At 35.0% G+C, this 18,077-nt stretch overlaps 1 protein-coding gene across 1 annotated transcript in view; it reads right to left on the reverse strand.

The window, feature by feature from the left end:
• LOC127854705 (uncharacterized) overlaps positions 1-18,077 on the reverse strand; it is a 58,784-nt gene that overhangs the window by 24,841 nt on the left and 15,866 nt on the right. The window lies entirely within an intron of this gene.

Raw genomic sequence — 18,077 nt, forward strand, 5'->3', positions numbered from 1 at the left:
AGATTTAATTGTTTGGTAAATCAGATCAAGCTGACCTAGCAGGCACGTGTTGTAAGTCAGGTTACTATATATACTGGTGTAAGTGGTCACCTGGTGTTAGTGGTCACTAAGTGTAAGTGGTCACCTGGTGTAAGCGGTCACTTGGTGAAAACGGCCATCTGGTGAAAGCGGTCACCTGGTTTAAGTGGTCACTTGGTTTAAGTGGTCACATGGTGTAAGTGGTCATCTTGTGTAAGTGGTCTACTGGTTCAGTGGTCACATGGTGTAAGCGGTCACCCGGTGTAAGTGGTAATTTGTATCAATTGTCTTATTTGCCAAATGGCAGAGTAAACCCTGACTTGGTCATAACATTTGTTTTAATGATTTTTTCTGCATAGTGAAATAAAGTTCTGGTCCATGAAACAAAATGGCCGCCATAAGACAGGAAAGGTTTTCTTTTTGTCTTTAGATAACCATATGGACACTCAAGAAGTCACAGTTTTGAACTGCTCATCATGGAATATGCTCAGGACATTACAACAAATGGTTGCAAAGATAACTGAGATTGGTTCAAACATGATTGTAGTTAAATGTTAACATTTTAAGCTCTTTTAAGAGAAACTCAATTTAGGCAGAAGGAACAAACTGCACAGGCTAATACGAGACGACACTTTTCGCACCAGCATTAAACTCACTTTTACCAGAGCAAGGCTCGTATGCTTTGACCTATACAATCCATGATGGGGAGATAATACTGGTATATGCCAATACATTCTGATATCGATTTATTCTTTATTTTGGAGCGTTGCTATCCTGCAATGATCATAGTGTGGAGCAGCAAGCGTCTAGCCACTTGACCACTAATAATATAGATAGAGGAGCGGTTAATTAGAGCTGTCCGATTCTCCTTCTCTATCGAAGATGAACTGCTGCCATTTGCACCTTGCCATTTTTTTCTGCTGCCACATTTACAATACCTCCTCTGAACTAGAGACTGGACATTTTAGAGTATTTCTTTTGGTTGGTCGGTTGGTATATCGGTAAGTCAGTTTTTGTAAAATGTTCTAAGTTTGTGGAGCAAACTACTGAAACATTTGTAAATTTAAACATTATATATTTCATCGCCATGCAGTGTTGTTCTTTTTATGCCCCCGAAGTAGGGCATATAGTGATTGGGCCGTCCGTCTGTCTGTCTGTCTTTCCGTCACACTTTGCATTTAGGTTTCGCATTTATGTTTCGAAAAATGCTAATAACTTCTTTGTCGCTTCAAATAGCAACTTGATGTATGACATGCATGTGTATCTCATTGAGCTGTACATTTTAAGTTTTGAAAGATCAAGTTCATCATTCAAGGTCAAAGGTCATATAAATGGCTTCAAAGCGGCGCAGAAGGGGGCATTGTATGTCTGACAAACACATCTCTTGTTTCATTGCAAATGACCCACACGTACATTTCTGAGTGATATTATTTACGTTTGTAATTAAGTTCTCAGTCAGTTGCTATTTTTTCCAAGTGCTTTACCCATATGAAAATCTTCTTGCTCTGTACATAGGATGATTATTTGTATATATTTATTTAAGATACATGTTCAATTCTTCCACAAAAATGCTATTAAGTGTTTTACTAGTTGGTATTTCAGTACTAGGGTGTAGGATCAACAGGGTTCACAGAGGTTATTCACAGGCTGAACAGAATGTAAACAGACTGTTAAGAACTTTATTTTTGCAAGTATCTCAAGTTATTGAAATATATTAGCTACACTCTTTAGTGCATAAAAGACAGTGTTTCTTGCAGTGTGTGCCGATGTCTGAAGATTTAAGAATAAATAATTGGATACGTCTGTATTCGGTGCCGAAATTTCACGTTGCGTGCCGTATAACCGTGTAGATGAATGTGTTACACATTGAATTTTTGGCCAAGAACACAGGCATATTGAATAAAGTAATTCTGATGTATTTCACATTGCCATAAGCAGCATTAAAAACTCTCTTTTATGCACTAGTTGAAATTCGTAAGAAAAATTGTTTTCAAAAGTTATTTGAAGAAAATTACCAATTACTGGTGTGTTTACATCTATTAACATCCATTTGCGAACCCCAAAAAGTCACGGGATAATGCACCCTGAGTATCTGCATAATGTACATGTATGCACAGAAATTATGTAGACTTATCTTGGAATATTTTATTAAAACATGCATGTAGTATTAAACATCTCTTAACAAGTGCACACATTTTTCTTGCATTAAGCAATTACTTTGCAACTACAAGTTTTGAAATGTGTCCCTTTATGCCATTAAACGTTTGCAATGAACCATTACTGTACCATTGCCAGTGTTTCCCTGTATATATTGTGCATTGTACTTAAAAAACTCTTTTGCTGGCAAGTTAAGATTCATATTAACAGCGTTGTTTCCAACAAATGAAGTTTAATTGCTTAAGTTTGTCTTTTGTCAAGAATTACTAAGATTGTAATGACATTACTCAAAATCAGGTCTGTTTTAGAGAATTCAGTCATAATTGACCAATGAGCATAATTGTTGTCTGTAAATAGAATTTTTGTAAACCTCAGAGGTCCATTTTGCTTCATGAAATATCAAAGCTCTGAAGGCACTGAAGTTGTTCGCTATTGCATAATCTTAGACGCAACTCAGTTTTCAAAATAATGTTATAGCTTTTTATATCGCAAGTTTGCAATGAACACAACCCATTAAAATTAATAATGAGTGTGCCTTAATGCACAGATCGATATGCGTGTGCACTGTTTATCCTCATATTTATGTTATAGAGATAACTTAGACAAAATAACAACAATATGTCTCTTTTTTCGCAATTGGTTGCTGCACTGGCAACCATCTTTAGAATTGTGGTTGCCTTGCTAAAGAATAACATTGGACTAGAATCATGTACATGTTGTGTTATATGTATCTAATACTTTTTCTATTTTCTTTTAATTATTGAGCAACAATACCAACTTTTAACATAACCGACTTTTAATGAATCATGTCTTGTTGTGAGTCGGAATCGAATCATTTCCTAGGTCTAATTGATCCACAGTCGCCAATTTGTATTCTATGTTTAATTGGATTGAGTTGTTCAAGCTTTGAAAACGCTAGTTTTCCTGCTTTTGAGCCAAACAGTAACCAACTTTTGAAATTGAGTTTCCTAGGCTTACATCTACTGAACCCAGGCTAACAGGCAACAAATAAACCGGAAAGTTTTTCATGATGTAAGATCTGACAGTGTATTGATCTCATTCATTTTGCAAGTTTGAAGACATTAAAAGGACCTTTTCACGTTTTGGTAAATTGACACAATTAAACGATTTAATAATTTTGAGAGTTCTTGAGTTGTCGCTACATTTGTATGCCCCCGTAGGAGGGCCTATAGAGATCGGACCGTCCGTCTGTCATTCCGTCACACTTTGCATTTAGGTTTCGCATTTAGGTTTCGAAAAATGCTCTTAACTTCTATGTCCCTTCACATAGCAACTTGATATTTGGCATGCATGTGTATCTCATGGAGCTGCACATTTTGAATGGTGAAAGGTCAAGGACATCCTTCAAGGTCAAAGGTAAACAAACATTTATCAAAGCGGCGCAGTAGTTGGCATTGTGTTTCTGACAAACACAACTCTTGTTTCATACACGATAATTGCTTATACATATAAAGTATAAAATACATTTTTCATTGCATGAGCAAGGATGGCAGAGTGGTCTAAACGATAGACTTTTATTCCAGGGGTCAGTGGTTCGAGCCCAGTTGAGGGTAACTTTTTTGTTTCTTTAATTTTATTCTTGGTTTTATTTGAATAGAGCTTTTAATATCCAATGTTTACATTTATCAATATTAAGCATTTAATGACAAACTGTTAAAAGGTCCCTATTGGATGTTTACTAAAAAATGCACCCTCATCCTAGCTTTAGTTAAGGATGAGGGTCCTTATCAGAGTAAAGCCGGAGGCTGAGCATGTATACAATAGCATTATGTTCGGAGTCGTTCGAACTAATCGATTAATTCGCTAGTTTAACGAGAAAATCGAGTCTACCCGAAGTAATCCATAATCGAGTACACCGGAATCACAAAGCACATATTTTTCATAATTCAAAGCCCAATGTTTTGTTAAAAAAACACAATGGGCGGGCAAAATCAGGATATAAAATATTGCCGAATATGTGAAACAACACATATAAACGTTGTGTGGGTGTATACATGCTCAGCCTCGGCGTTACTCTAATAATGACCCTCATCCTTCAATAAAGCTAGGATGAGGGTGCATTATTTTTCGTACATGCCTTCGGCTTCACATGTATACAATAGCATCTTCAAAGAGCAACAAACCATTCACTCGATCAAACACATTTATTAGAATAAATGTTCATTGTCATTGAAATACCAAATCAGCAAATGATATATTTTCCGTGCTGTATGTCTATAATAAAACTTCCTAAAGTTCTTATTAGAAGACCAGCCCGCTGTACGTAATATCTTTTGTAAAGAGCAACAACTGACTAAAGCTTTGGATACAGATGCCCCTCTAAAGAATGTGCCTTGAATTTATTAGTGTCTATCCCAGACAAATCCAAAACATAACGTAATCATCTAGCAACCGTCCTAGTGCACGGTGATAAGGCGATTACCACAACTATTCTGCTCACCGTTAAAATTGTATACTTCCTTCAAGAGCACCGTATCATTCTGACGAAAAGAAACATGCCTGACGAAGAAATATCAGGTAAGTGGGTGACAAAATGTTTAATTATAAGACACTGCAAACTGATTGTCACTTGCAAAGACCTCCATCGAATTTCTGAACCAATATGTCGTCTATTTAAAAGTTTACTACTCGTGAAATATTTAGCATGACTTTGAAAAAGTGTTTACAAAAAGTCGTGTCGCGCTCGACACCATTCGTACTTGTGAGAAAAATGTAATAATCAGATGATTGTCGATGTGTCAAACCTGATGAGACAGACTTAAATCATTGTATATATAAAAAGAACATGTCATACGAACCTGTTTGTTTCAATATCTGTTACAGTTCTATTTTTTTGGTGAAAACATGCATCAGTTACATAAATATCGATGCACCGCGCAACATTGATTATAAGCACCGTATTTATATTCCGTGTCACTGAAATTCGTGGCACCGCTAACTTCTGCACATGGATTTAAATGATAAGCTAGAACAAGCCATCGTGAGCTGAATTTATTAACGATAATCTTCCATTTATCAAAGTTACATATCCCAGAATTGATCTTGAAAATGATGGCATGCTTGCACCAAAAAGGTTCACCGGGATCGATAGTCTTGCTTTCCAATACGTGGATGGCACATGTTTTTAAAGGTCCCATGTTTCTATGTTTGTATACAACGCTCAAGAATTTCATGGTATCTTCTTTGTATGTCATCATTGAGGTTAGCGATAGACTTACCAGCTGACAGCATACAGAAGCAATAGCAGAGCAATATTTGTCAGCGGAAACTTGCTGTTACATACCAAATGAATAAAGTTACAAAAGTCATAGCATACATTTGCTGAGTGTAAGTTTTGAAGAAAACCTGGTAATAGCTGTTACACTTTTTCAGTCATGTTTTCTAAGCTGCTATTTTGAAATAATTTTCTTTTTGATGATTTTTTTTTTGGTTTTTCGTTTGTGTTGAGCATTTGCAATATTGTCTTGGAAGGCTGGACGACATTGATCATTTGGTGTCTCTATGACATTCGTGGAGCTGGTACATGCCGGTTGACGGTGGCCGGGAGATGCACTGGTATCATCTTCAGCACCGGGAGGAAAAAGTCTCCTTTCCTTGTGTTTTGGTTTGTTCAAACATAAATTTGAACGTCTCTTCCTTCTAAAAGAAAACATATCAGAATAAAGCGGTGCCAAAAAATCATAAAGATGCGGTGCTTTTACGGACATTGTTGAGTGGTGTTCATATTTCTATAATGTCAGTGTTGAGCGGTGCATACTTGCTATGTAAATGTAAAACTCACAGTTATATTCAATAAAGCATGCCATACTGTGTTGTAAATTTATTCTTCTACCATAAAATACTGTTATTTTTTTCATTTAAAATGTTTAAAATCTGCAAAAATACGATTTTTCGCGTCATGAAAGTCACTTCTTTCACGACATGCTCAAATTGTTTTCACTATTTTGAACTGAATAGCAGCTCAATTTTGATGCGGTAAACGGCAATAAGATGTTAAGTATATACTTCATTCGATGGACTATCTTTTTATTACCAACTTATCTACTTTTCTCGTTTTTTTTCTTTCATTTTTGGACTCGCAAAAAAGTTTGCGGCCATGTTTTTGACAGAAGGATACGGTGCTCTTGTCAGAAGTATAACATGTCGACGGTGAGCGGAAAAGTTGTGGCATTCGCCCTAACAACGTGTAGTGGAAACAGATAAATGTGACATACGAAATAAGTAATCGTACACTTTCTGTTCTACTTAAATAAAATGACATCGTATGCATAGCACACAATTTCTCGTCTTTATAATGCTAAATTAAAAAATTATATAAATGTCAAATTCTTGAAGTTTTTAACACAAATGAAAAACCTACAATAACACATTGCTTTTCCTTCAGCATATACCGGTAATAAATATCCATGGCAACTAAAGTTTGTGCCCTCGGGGCTGCTGTTAAGGAAATAAAAGTTACCACTTTAAAAGTTAAAATCAAAATTATACCTCGGTTTAAAGCGGGTATATACTATTTTGTCAAATATTTATGAATTTATATAAACTGTGTAAAAAACTTATTATATATATATTTCAATATAAATTAAAATAAAAGTTAAGTAGAACATGTGTCGAAAAATGCGAAATAAGCCAGATATTTAATTCTGAAATTGAAAACGGCTGTACAGCCGAATTCGCCAGCATGTATACCATACATGTACGATGTGCATATTAACTTACGAGGGGTGTTCCAGAAGTTCTTGGATTTTCGCTATAACTTTCATTTGGTAACATAAATGGACAAACAAATAGCATGTTAAGAATATTTCGTCCTTTCCAAATCTACTCTCCAAATATCATGGAAATACATAAAACAATAAATATAGATCAAAGATTTAAACATGTGCACAATGCGCATACCGACGTACGTGTAACGTTTCTGTTCAACGTCAATGACGTTATGAAGTAAACAACTGTCAAATCTTTTCCCCATAATCACCTCTAACGCGAATGCACTTTATGTGTCGGGAAATCCACTTGTCAAAAGTGTCTCTATACCAGTCAGCGTCAAAAGACGACACGATTCGCTTTGCTGCAACTGTAAGTTCCTGTTTACTTGCAAAGCGAATACCGCGCAACTGTGATTTATCTTCCGGGAAGACGCGGAAGTCCATAGGGGCCAAATCCGGGCTGTAAGGAAGACATAGGCGCTGCAACGTGAAATTTGCCGTAAATTCTGTTTATCAACGACATTTAAACCGAATTTAAATTCGCGTAACGCTCATACTTATAATAAAATACACGCGTGCGCCGCATGTCGTTACTGAGGTCTCTATGGCAACGCGTTTCAAACGCGCTTTATGGAATTCATGCATTTTTAGCTAATATATAAAGTCCGTGATAATTGGTTTGTGTAATATGTAAATTTCATTGACTTTTACCAGCAAACTAACTAGTTATAGCGAAAATCTACGAACTTCTGGAACACCCCTCGTAGTTTCACGGTTTATAATACAAAGACGAATGCTTCGGTTATTGTAGGAAAATATGTACGTCACTATCGGCTCGGGGCGCTAATTTGTCTTTGCTGCATTATATGAAATTCGGCTTTAATGTATAATTTTTCTTGCCTATTTTGTGTTATTGTAACATATTTTATCAATATATTACAATTAAACACATAAAAATCGTATATTACCGCTTTAAGAGGCATTTTCATAAAAACGTACCCTTCATAAACCTAGTAATTAAAGTACAGTTTGCACAAAATGTATTTCCCATCAATGATAACGTTTGTAAAAGCATTGCTCTATGCAAATTAATGACTGAATATGATTTTCCTATCTGGAAGAAATGCCACAAATATGTCAAAACAGTTATTTCATTCGTCTGAAAGGGATTTCCAAACCTGATACCGTTCAAAAGCACCCAATTCTGCCACGCATATTTGTATTGTGTCCTAGTTCCTTTTGACCAAGATGATTTAATGAGGATTGAAGCTGTTGATGGAATCTTTCTTGTTGACATTGGCTGGATGATATGATGGCTGCGAAGATCTTCAACCTCTTCTCTAACGGGTGCAGCTCCCCGCTATGAGGGAAAAACAACAAGTCTTTAAGTCTCGGCAAGCTTACAGGACTATCAGTCAAACATTCTTATAAAACTGAAAACCAAGACTGTGCCGTCCAATATGGAACAAATAAAAAATGTGCTTTGTGCTTCCAGTGTACTCGATTGTGGATTGCTTCGGGTAGACTCGATTTTCTCGTTGTACTGGAAAATTAATCGATTGGTTCGATCGACTCCGAACATAATGCTATTCTTTACATGTGAAGCCGAAGGCATTTACGAAAAATAATGCCACAAGGTAAACATTTAAAACTCATTGGTTGTTTATTTGATTTAAAAGTGATTGTGTTTATTTTCCTTGTCAGCGAGGTAACTTCGAAGTTCTAATCATTTTTATCTTTTTTTCAAATCATTAATAAAAAAGATAATTTAAGCTTCATTTTGGTAAAACAGGGCTTAATGCATATGCATTAATTGTCACCACAGTACCAGAGACTCTCTTTAAACGAAAAACACCATAAAATCAGAAAGTGTAGTCTTTGATAAGCTTGTGCGCATTGCACAGGCTAACCAGTGTGTACAAGATAATCTTATTTTACATGCATTAAGCCCCGTTATCCCTGAAAGCAGCCAATATGTACAGATTTCAATGATAAACTGGCCAATGTCGTCGCACAAGCTGTTAAACACTAGACTGGCCAATGCCGTCGCACAAGCTGTTAAACACTATTGATTTCTTACACACACTGGCTCACTGACTGTCTTCAGTTTCCCAGTGTTGAAATATAAACAGGCAGATGCGGTGGTTATCGCTCCTAGCGTGGTAAAGAGCAGACTGACTTGCAAAACTCCCTCTGCATTAGTTTCCCGCTAGCGCGAACAACTAAAAATGAGTTGATTGTGATATAGTCAGAGAAATAGTTATAGACACAAATCAAAACCCCTACATACCGCTGAACTTTGTTGTTTATGATTTTTTTTTAATTAAATTCCATTGAGATTACAAACTGAAATATAATTCCCAAATTTCTGCCTTAAGAGTTTAGTAAAGCAATTATGAACAGTTTCTTCAAATTTTGCTAATAATATAAAAATTATTAAGCATAACTTAGATAGTTTTGTATTATGTGGCTTTAATAAATATAAATAACAAATAATGTGTTTTTTCATAGATTATAATTTGTTATTCCAGATGGACCAATAATGTCTGTATTATCTTGCTCTAAACCACTTGTCATTTGCGTTTTGTCATTATGATGTCTTTCCACACAGGCTCTGTGAATGTATTTTGACAGGATATTAGTGTCTCAAGTGCAGAAATTGACAGCACTGATGGGATTAGATTATTATCACCAAGCGATCAATGGTCTGCTATTAAACGCCTAAATTGTGTAACTAGTTTTTCTTTTAAACAAATAAAAGAAACCCCAAGAGGCATTTTGCAGAGATTATATTGCTGCGACAGACGACAAAGCAATGCAACTTTAAATAACAATGTTTCTTTGACTTAAACGTGTTTACATATGTAGAGGCATATTGATAAGAACTAGTTTGCAAACTGTTATTAGTTAATATTCTTAGGCATTGTTTATAAGTTTCAGTCAGTTTTAGAGCTTCCATTGAATGTAACAGCTCACTGTATTTGCCTTTCTTTTCTTTTCTTTTTTTGTTTTTGTTTAAATCTAGTCTGTATTAACCTCGACCACAGGTAGGTCGAGGCTATCTTGCTCTATACCTTACAAAATATTATGTGTTAGTAGCTCAAAATTAATATATATATAAACGTTGTAAAAATCATACAACAAGAATTCATTGTATTATAATACACGTATTATAATGAAAGTACATGCACAAGTAACACATAATTTTTATCAATCTAGAAGGTTGATAAAGATTAATATATATGCAATACACAAATTAAAAAAGTGTGAAGAAAAAAGCATGTCACCAGTGTACTAAAAATGTTTAGTTGTACATTTTTTGTTACAGTGGATTTTATTGTCTTCGGTTCATTCTTTGAGTATTCTTACAACTGACCAATGAGGAAATTCATTATTTTGCTGAGTTGTCTGCTTTTGGATATCCAATGATAAAAGTAGACTTCTCTTAAGTCCTGGAACATTAGGGATTTTGTTTGTTTGTTTACACATGAAGACATACTTTTTAATTTCTAGAAACAATATATTGAGTGTATTTGCCTTTCTAATGTTGGCTTGACTAGTCACCGAAGGGGTTGTGTGACTGGAAAAAATTGCAGAAAGAAAAGCAGGGTTCCAACTGGCTCAAATTTTGCTTTAGCCATATTTACTGTTCATTCATCACATTTTATCTGTTTCATGGGGATTTATGAACACAAAGTTGTAGACGAATGGAAATGTCTTGAGCCATATTTGCTAATTTGTAGCCATTGGCTAATTTGGCGAATGGCATAGCAAGCCATGGGGAAGGAAATGCACTACAGACCAGTTCCCCGAAATAACGGATCTCAAAATTGCGGTTTGATCTGCAGTGTTCTTCTGCTTGTGACGTATACATACAAATGTAATACCAATTTTGATATGTTCAAATGATCAAACAAGCAATGTCCGCCACAAAGATGTTACTAACTTGACGTTTCTAATAGTTTGCATTAATGTTTGAAAATCGAACAAGTTGATTCGCCTTTATAATACCTGTTTGGTTAAACTATATGTCTGTAATTTCACTGTGGGTTATCACGACTATACTTCTTACTAGTTTATAATTGACCTATATAAGTAATGCATTGAAATCGGTCCAATATTTTGTTTAAATTTTTAAAAATGAAAGCTTTTGTACCTAACAATCATAAAGATCATTTACACATGATGGTTGTTTAAGCTGGTTTACCCTGGTAGAACCAAGCATTCAGTTAAGTCAACATTCCATTCACACTATTGACTATTGAAAGTTAACAATAAAATATAATGAACTAGTATTTCTCAGATATTTTGTTTTGAAAAAATTGACTTCAATACATCACATAAGAACTGATGCTCTTTTTAAATTCATCAAAATATTTTTTTGCTCTTTAAAACAAATTAGTGCCCAAAGTGTCTTTTCCTTTTCATGAAAAGTATACATTTCTTTAATTTCCTGAGCTGGTAATCACTAACTCATTCTTAGACTTGAAAACAAAGATTGACTTTGAACCATTAAAATAAGTCCAGTATTTGAATATAATTTTATATTGGCTACCACTGTTAATTGTCATTTTGAAAATGTTCTGCATGAACAAGTATGTAGATAGAGTTATCATCCGGAAACCATTTTACTGTTTCGAGTCACTGTAACCTTGACCTTTGACCTAGTTACCTGAGAATCAATAGGGGTCATCTACCAGTCATGATCAATGTTCCTATGAAGTTTCATGATCCTAGTTGTAAGCATTCTTGAGTTATCATCCGGAAACCATTTTACTGTTTCGAGTCACTGTGACCTTGACCTTTGACCTAGTGACCTGAAAATCTATAGGGGTCATCTGCTAGTCATGATCAATGTACGTATGAAGTTTTATGATACTAGGCGTAAGCATTCTTGAGTTATCATCCCGAAACCATTTTACTATTTCAAGTCACTGTGACCTTGACCTTTGACCTAGTGACCTGAAAATCAATAGGGGTCATCTGCCAGTCATGATCAATGTACCTATGAAGTTTCATGATCCTAGGCCTAAGCGTTCTTGAGTTATCATCCAGAAACCATCTGGTGGACGGACTGACGGACCGACCGACATGTGCAAAACAATATACCCCCTCTTCTTCGAAGGGAGGCATAAATTTTGTTTTTTGTTGTGGCGACCTTGACCTTGTAAATATTGACGTAATTCTTTCGCGCAACACACCGTCCAATAATGGTGAACAAATGTGCCAAATGATTTTAAAATGTCACAATGAATGACATAGTAATGGCCCAGACAAGCTCATTTATGGTCATTTTTGACCTTCAAACTCAAATTGTGACCTTGACCTTGGAGATATCGATGTGATTCTTTCGCGCGAAACACCGTCTAATGATGGTGAACAAATGTGCCTAATGATTTTAAAATCTGACAATGAACGAAAGAGTTATGGCCCGGACAAGCTTGTTCCGCCCGCCAGCCCGCCCGCCCGCCCGCCGACATTCGCCAATCTAATAACCAGTTTTTCTTCGAAAAACCTGGTTAAAAAGTCGAAGATTTTTTATGTGAATACAGGTCCTGGAGTAAATGTTTTTCACAATCACTCAGTGCCTTAAGAGATCTTGTTTGGTAATTGATGGGTGAAAGAGACTTATGAACTTCAACATAAATGATTCAAGTGCCGTTAACATTTGTCTGGTTATCTTCTGGTAATTCTACAAAGGCAAATTTTCTTTGCTTGGACTTACACTGGTCTTTGTTAAAATGCTTATGTTCTGGAATAATAGGAACTTCCCATTACATAATAAATGGGTGTCCTCCCGATTGTCCCACATTCCGAAATCCAATACCACGTTCAAGTAGATGTGCTGAGTGGTGCGACAGAAAAGTGTACTAAATGTGTGAATAACAGACATGTCCGTGAGACAAGTAAGATATAGACACTTACAGTTTTTAGGATTTTGTTTAAGGCTATGAAATACTCGTTTTGAAATGAAAACAATTTGTATGATGCATGTATACATGCAAGTGTCTATTTTATTTAAAATGTGTCAAGATGAATACACGCAACAATGAAAACTGCAGATAATTTATTGTTGAAAGAAACAAAGCAATGAAAACATGACTGTTTGACTGGGTATAAATGAAAATTACATGTGACAGCATTTGTTCACAGATGATATACTTCATATGACTAGCCTATCAGCACATCCAATATTATTTGCCAGCTGTGGACTTGTCCAAATTTGTTATGCTATTCTACAGAATGCTATTCAATAATCTAATAATATTCATCAGACTGATAGCAGTATGTTGTATAGCATGACATTGCGCTGAGAATTTCGACAACTGTGCCTATACATAACATATCACTTTTCATCATAACACAGGGGCACAGTTGCTACATGTTATTGGGGGCATTTTTTGGAAATGTGTGACCAAAACTTGACTCACAAATATTTATTCTGCAGAAAAGGGCATTTTGCAAGATTTTTTAGGATAAATATAACTCTACTTTTATATTTATGGTGCTGTTCTTTATCATACGATTTTTTTTACGTTTTTTTAGTTGTCAAAGAGCCATCAATTACTTCGTCGATCTCTTGTTAATTTAGCCACATATGTATTTAAATTATAATTCCTGCTTTGATGTATTTCACTCTACAGATTATATCATATGAGGTTATGTCTAAGGTGTATTGGGCCTTAAGTTTTGTCATGGCTTTTGACGATGCTGCTTCAGCGAAGCAGCTCGTCTTAGTTATCATACCGTGAAAGAATTCTTCACAATGGCGACCTATGTTAAAGACCGAGCCAGTCCGATTGAGTTAGCTAAATTTTCTCAATCGGCTTACCTCGCCGATTATCATAGCTAAAGGCAAAGGCATCTTGGTTCCGGTCCTCTTTAAATTTTATCGAAAGGTTCGGGACAGGAACCAGACAACCAAATTTTTTTATCGTACCAAATTTTTTACGTAACCAATGTTTTTCGTACCCATTTTTTCGTACCCAAATTTCGTTTTTGCACCAAAATTTTGTTTTCGTACCCAAATTTTGTTCGTACCCAAATTTTGTTTCTCTAACAATCTATAACCCGGTACTTAGGCTGAATGGGTCAAGTTCCCCACAGGTACTTCTTCCCCGTACCCTGGGTACTTTGAAGTATGCTTCACCGTACACCGATTTTCAAATGATACTTTCGGGTACCCCGGTATACTTACAGGCACCCCATCTTTCCTTATAAAAAAATTCGTATCCAATTGTTTTTCGTCATAGAGTTATTGCCCTTTTATTATAAATATATCTCTTTTCTAATTGATTTTTTTTCTTTTTATGTCCTAGTCTCTGGAACTTATGTTCTGAATTTAATAAAAAAAATATATGCACCTTCAGTTTAGGGTGGTCATACACACAATGTTCGGTTGTTTCGCTCGATTGATTGCAGCATCACTATTGGAGTGACAAGTGCATACTGAGAGGTTGTTCTTTTCCAACATTTTTAAGGCATTTATTTCCCTTTGATTGATATGATGACATTTACATTTATGTGTCAGGTCACAGTAACTAGTGATCCAATTTGAGAAAATGCAGTATCACCTTGTGAAGAAATTATCACATCATTTTGCACGATGAGTTTTCAGAGATTTATTATTTTATGATAAATAGTTTGCTTCCATTTGAGGGGGGGGGGGGGGGGTGAGAGAAAATACGTAGAAGTACGTGTTGTTTTAAATCATTATTTATGACGTGTAAACGAGTCATAAATATGCGCATGCACCCTAATGTAAAAATCGTGTGGTAAAGTTCTCATTGAAGGATTCTATTTTGTAGGCGTGAGTTTGATTCCAGCTTGGAAACCTATCCCCTAATTGTTTTATAAATTTTGTATACTTACAACCCTAGAACTCAAATATTTTTCTTCAAATATTTCATTCCCCTTCTGTTTGGCATTCATATGTCTATTTTATTTCAGACAATCATTTTAGGTGCTAGTTTAATTTGTGATGAATTCTGGGTGGTAAGTGTGTTGTCCGGTTCGGCTGTTAGCCATCAAACCGGTTTAAAACCCTAATTCAAGACTTTCCAAGGCAGTGATGCCATTTTGATCATTGAATGGTCATTGTTTTATGTTTAAAAGTAGACATTAGCACGAATGTATCTTCCTATAGAGTTCCTGGACTTTGCTTTTTTGTTTATAAACAACTTGTGTTTATTTTAATATTACACTCATACATTTAGTTAATTTGTGTATTTTAATATATCAACTATTATCTGTATATAGAAGAAATGCTGTCCTTGTTGTTCTTCTATGGGCTGTGTTTTGTTTTGTAAAGAGAGTATATTTCCTGTATTTTTGTTACCTATTCTGCATAATGGTGACATCCATTTATCATATAACTGTAAAACAAAATTGTCAGAATGTAACAGAAAATTGTGGGAAACACAAGGAAAGTCCCTGGATTAATTAATCTGCCATACCATTTCTGTTCGAATGAATGAAGGGAACCGAATATGTTTAATCAATTGGCAATAAATGCTTTAAGTCCAAATTTTACAACAGCCATAATGTCATGGTCATGTTTTCAGGTTCTGTTTGCTCATTAAAATGTCAAATGAGGAGATATAAATTTAGTTATCATGTTAAATGAGAAATGAGATATGTTTTCCCAAGAAAAACAGCTGAAATGCCTGATCGATGACAACTTTAATGTAAATTATCTTGTAAATGAAGGCTCTTCTTAAAAAATACCCAGTTTAGGTGAAACGTTTTGTCCCTGATTAGCCTGTGTGCACTGCGCAGCTGAATATGGGACGATACTTTAAACACATTCATTAAGCCCCTTTTTCCCAGAACGAGGTGTATACTCTCTATATATTAGTATCACACTAAAGTCTTGATAAGCAAACGAAAAGGCACCCAATTCTTTAGTATGATTGCATTCTTTTATTTAACCATCTCAAGTCTCTACAATTAAAAGAAATGTACCAGTTCTGAACTGACTGGTTGCTTCCTCAGGTTTCACAATCTAGTGAGACTCTTCATTCCATGTATATTTGCTAATTTAAATGCACCCAGCTAGATTGTTCACATACCTGACGATTGAAGGAGGTATAATGTTTAATGAATGATAATGGCCGCCTCATTAGAAACTCATCAGTGACAACGACCATGGGAGGGAAATAGTTGCCCCTGCAGTGCCGATAACTATTGTATCCATGTTTTGTATATTTTCTTTCATTCATTGTACCAATAAGCTTGTAAAAATAAAGCAAATTATTATGTAAAAGCGTTGTTTTTATGGAGAAATAATGCAATTATAATATTACCCCCTGCATCGCAACTAACTGTTGTAACCATCTTTTGAATGTTTACATGCATGTATTGTACCAATATGCTTGAGCGTAAACAGCAAATTATTTTGCAACAGCTTTTTTTATTTGAAAAGTTAATGTCATTGTAGTATTTGCTGCATACCTTTTTGAATTAGTGAACATATCTTTTGACATGCAAAAGCAATATTTTGTTTTGAAGCTTTTTTTTTACAAATATGTTAACGTTTATCATATCTTTGTGAAGTTTACATGGGGTATCCTTTATTTTTCTGAATATTGACCTAAGCTGTTTTTACTCCATATCTTTTAGTGCTTATCAAAACTTCACAGCAATTTACATTTAAGTACGATATTGATTTTAACTTGGAGATGCTTAACTCATATCCCACCAGCTCTAAATTATAATTGTATAGTATAATGGTGTTGTAAAAGGTACTGTTGATAAACGCTCCATTTTTGGGGTCGTCATAATTCAATTAGTTTCCGGCCATACACAGGTGTAATACCTGTTTACATGCATGTATTGTACCAATATGCTTGAACATAAACAGCAAATTATTATGCAACAGCTTTTTTAATTTGAAAAGTTAATGTCATTGTAATATTTGCTGCATTACTTTTTGAATTAGTGAACAAATTGTTTGACATGCAAAAGCAATATTTTGTTTTGAAGCGTTTTTTTTTTACAAATATGTTAACGTTTATCATATCTTTGTGAAGTTTACATGGAGTATCCTTTATTTTTGTGAATATTGACCTAAGCTGTTTTGACTTTTAGTGCTTATCAAAACTTCACAGCAATTTACATTAAAGTACGATATTGATTTTAACTTGGAGATGCTTAACTCATTTTCCACCAGCTCTAAATTATAATTGTATAGTATAATGGTGTTGCAATAGGTACTGTTGATAAACGCTCCCTTTTTGGGGTCGTCATTATTCAATTAGTTTCCGTCCATACACAGGTATTACCTTTAGTAAAGAGTCGCTGACAGTATTATTCATTATGATGTTATTGAATATATATAACTGGACCGTGCTCTGTTAAAGGGGGTTTAATGCATGTGCGTGAAGTTTCATCCCAGATTAGCCTGTGCAGTCCACCTTTTTTGGTTTATGATATGTTGTGTTTCAAGAAAGTCTCGTCTTAGCAAAAATCTAGTTTAGGCGGTTAGTGTCATCCCTGATTGGGATAACACTTTACGCACATGCATTAAACACCCTTTTCACAGAGCACGAGACAACTGCCGTAGTTGCATGACATGATTGTTGATTTTGTAATAATGTTGTTTTAAAGATGTTTTTAATAAAAATAAGGAATCACAAAGCATACATTCTTTGATATTGCAAATCCCAATATCCTGTTGATTTGTAGAAAGATATTTGGGTGTAACTATTAATGGGATTTGAAGTTGGACATGTAAATGTCTCGGTAAAGGTTTTCTAAAAAAAAATTAATATAAAAAACACATAAATATCGGGCGAAAAAAGTATTGGCTGTCAAAATTGTCACATTTCTAATGATGTAACTGAAACAAACAAAGCGTGACAATCAGTGCAAAACCCATGAGGTAGGATTAAGTATGGTCTATGTTTAATCTATGAAAATGAGAATGGAACACTTTCTTGAAAATAAATTTCAAATAAATGTTACTTGCTGATCTATCTACCAACACGACAAAATTGTTGTCGGTCGAAAAAAACACACACGCGAACAGACGTTTTTGCACATCACCGGTATATGCTTTTTCTTCAGTTACCATGCTTCGTAATTTATGATCAAAAGTTAATATTTGTATGGACGTTGAACATATGTTTATATCCAACAGCCGTAAAACAATACAGCGACATATACAATCAA

The sequence above is a fragment of the Dreissena polymorpha genome, chromosome 13 (assembly GCF_020536995.1).
Source record: "Dreissena polymorpha isolate Duluth1 chromosome 13, UMN_Dpol_1.0, whole genome shotgun sequence".
Lineage (NCBI taxonomy): Eukaryota > Metazoa > Mollusca > Bivalvia > Myida > Dreissenidae > Dreissena > Dreissena polymorpha.